Here is a 3,429-nt window from a genome sequence, read left to right as displayed (position 1 = left end):
GGGTCGTAGAATAACAATTATGGTATAGTTTTATAAAGGAGGGGATTACTTGTTTTATAGATGGGGTCGTAGAATAACAATTATGGTATAGTTTTATAAAGGAGGGGATTACTTGTTTTATAGATGAGGTCGTAGAATAACAATTATGGTAATATAGTTTTGTAAAGGAGGGGATTACTTGTTTTATAGATGGGGTCGTAGAATAACAATTATGGTAATATAATTTTATAAAGGAGGGGATTACTTGTTTTATAGATGAGGTCATATAATAACAATTATGGTAATATAGTTTTATAAAGGAGGGGATTACTTGTTCTATAGATGGGGTCGTAGAATAACAATTATGGTAATATAATTTTATAAAGGATGGGATTACTTGTTTTATAGATGAGGTCATATAATAACAATTATGGTAATATAGTTTTATAAAGGAGGGGATTACTTGTTTTATAGATGGGGTCGTAGAATAACAATTACGGTAATATAATTTTATAAAGGAGGGGATTACTTGTTTTATAGATGAGGTCGTAGAATAACAAGGGGATTACTTGTTTTATAGATGGGATCATAGAATAACAATTATGGTAATATAGTTTTATAAAGGAGGGGATTACTTGTTCTATAGATGAGGGTCGTAGAATAACAATTATGGTAATATAATTTTATAAAGGATGGGATTACTTGTTCTATAGATGGGGTCATAGAATAACAATTATGGTAATAATTTGTAGTTCTGCCCTACTGTTTCTGATCAAGTAGTATTTGTAGCTCTGCCCTACTGTTTCTGATCAAGTAGTATTTGTAGCTCTGCCCTACTGTTTCTGATCAAGTAGCATTTGTAGCTCTGTCCTACTTTTTCTGATCAAGTACTATTTGTAGCTCTGCCCTACTGTTTCTGATCAAGTACCATTTGTAGATTTTCCCTACTGTTTCTGATTTTGGACTTTTGAACTTCACATTGGAACATTCGACCGCATTTTTCGAACTTGTACACAGGCTGTTGTAATCAAAACTATATTCTGTCGTATCCTGCACGAATTAAAAAAACCTACCAATCTTCTGGCCTGAACCACAACAATGAAACTCCCATCAACACTCGGGGTATATCTACACCACGTTATGGCCTTGAGCAAAGGGCAAACGATTCACGACAAGAAATATCTCGACCAACGCTTCAGTTGTAATGAATACCCTACGTATGGTTAACAGGTGAGTAGTTTTATTAATACGAAGTGAATCAAACGAACCAAAGATATTTTAATGATCTACTTCCTGGTATCGTCCAAGTATTGTTAAAATGTTGTCAGTTCTGAGGGATGGCTACATTCTTCACAAAAGTAATAATAATTAGTATTATTTCCACACCTCAGAACGCGTGCGTACGATACAAACCAGTAATTTAAACTATTTATTTAATTATATCTACTAATCACCTCTCGGCATGTAACATGGTTGGTTATAAAAGTCAGTGGAAACTTAATAATTTCGCAAAAACATCTTTAAAAAAGGATATTACAACAAGCCATGTGTGTATGCCATAAATAAAAGGAAGACATGCCCATTAATTCTGTAGCTAGCTTCTTAATTTTATGTTGATATATCGCATATTGCGACTGACATCGTTGCGACAATGCAACCACATTTGTTTACATCAGATAATACCATTACTTCCCGAATTTCACCCGGAGGATTGGGATGTAAATATACCAGTAACGGGCATAGCTAAGATGAAAAATAATAGGGACAAAATTTCCTTGACTGTTCCAGGTTTTAAATAACTGTTTTGGATTTTCTCCGACTTTTCCAAATTCGTGGCCACCCTATTCTAAAATTTAGGTTTTTAGTATTAATAATATGCCAACATAAACGATTAAAAAACAGCTAATTTACGGCGTTAAGTTAAAACCGCGACAACCACATCCGTTATATTTGAAATAAGTTGATGCCAAAAAAAGGTTCTGAGCCATAATGCGTATCAAATCAATATTGTTAGCGCATAAATTGTGGAATTAATCATTCGCTAACGTACACCTTAAATGACGTGTACTCATTCGCTCAGTTCAATATAATAACAATATTTTATTTAGTTTAAATCTACGGCGACCCAGACGAGGATCCATCCAAACGCATTACAAGGTTCATTACTCCAGTTACATGTTGAAACTACATTTCTAAACAGCACCACGTTTTTAAAGGAACCAATACAGAGGAGAAAGGGGTGTCAGTCGTTCTCTCACCCTCACCGAGCATCACCTTATTATATCCTACACACACTCGTACGTCGTTGTTTTCGTCTAAAGTAAACTATCTTTTATCAAACTATGACAAACGTTTAACAAAAATCACGCTGATTACGTTTATAAGAAAAGTTTGACTTTTTAAAAACTTACGAAACCAACAATGGTCTCCATTCCGCTTCAAGTCAATTACATCCGGTTTACACTACCACTACACAAGGGAGACTGTATGATATTTTTTTTTCTTCCCTCGAGCAAGTTATGAACTCGAGGTCTCTATGCAAGTGTCTATCAACTACACGAGATGAAAGATTCACGAAGAGAGGTGTGGGCGTAGAAACTGTAGGGGTCGCATATTTAAAAAAAAAAAGTGAATTCAAATAAAATGACGTGTTTTAATGATGAAGGAGTCCTGGTTTTTCAGTTCATCCAACAACTAACATGAAAACAGATAAAATTAAAATCAAGCAGAGCCAAGAAAGTCCATGTATATGACAGTATCCAATTAGCATCTTTTTTAAATTTAATTTTACTTTAACAAGTAAACCTATAGCGTATTTCAAAATATAAATAAATAATGTAGTATAAAATATACACAGCTATAATCGGTATGGGGTTCTATTACAAACAAGAAATCCTTGAAATTCATAAAAGGGTTTAACTTTTAGTGGGGATAAACACATAAAATTTCAATGTTATTTTTTCCAGTATTTCAAGGAGTGGAGGGCGATCATAATGCGTAACGATCGAGGCTTTCTGCGTGGTGACAGACTTTTGCGAATTCTGTCCAGAGTACGTACATACAGTATAGTAAAAAAAAAGTTTTTTTTATTGGTTCCCGGTTCATGTAGCTATCTAATTCATAATTCCATGTAAGTTAAATCTTGATTCATATAACTCCAATATAGAACAAGTAATCCCCTCCTTTATAAAACTAACTACTTGATCAGAAACAGTAGGGCAGAACTACAAATACTACTTGATCAGAAACAGTAGGGCAGAACTACAAATACTACATGATCAAAAATTAGGGAAGAGCTACAAATACTACTTGATCAAAAAATAGGGAAGAGCTACAAATACTACTTGATCAGAAAAAATAGGGAAGAGCTACAAATAGTACTTGATCAGAAAAAGTAGGACAGAGCTACAAATACCACTTGATCAGAAACAGTAGGGCAGAACTACAAAC

At 34.0% G+C, this 3,429-nt stretch overlaps 1 protein-coding gene across 4 annotated transcripts in view; it reads right to left on the bottom strand.

Annotated features, from left to right (window-relative positions):
* LOC106464760 (innexin inx2-like) overlaps nucleotides 1-3,429 on the bottom strand; it is a 12,090-nt gene that overhangs the window by 4,393 nt on the left and 4,268 nt on the right. Inside the window, exon 1 of one of the 4 annotated variants that reach the window (XM_013924917.2) lies at nucleotides 2,391-2,549. The exons of the other annotated variants lie outside the window; for them this stretch is intronic. The gene's annotated coding sequence lies outside the window, so the exon portion shown is untranslated. Of the gene's footprint in view, nucleotides 1-2,390; nucleotides 2,550-3,429 lie in introns of those variants that run through there. 4 annotated transcript variants of the gene reach the window in all.

Source organism: Limulus polyphemus, unplaced genomic scaffold (assembly GCF_000517525.1).
Source record: "Limulus polyphemus unplaced genomic scaffold, Limulus_polyphemus-2.1.2 Scaffold1736, whole genome shotgun sequence".
In the NCBI taxonomy this organism is placed as follows: Eukaryota; Metazoa; Arthropoda; class Merostomata; order Xiphosura; family Limulidae; genus Limulus; species Limulus polyphemus.
Note: the sequence above shows the minus strand (reverse complement) of the source record. Positions and strands in the feature narration are given on the sequence as shown.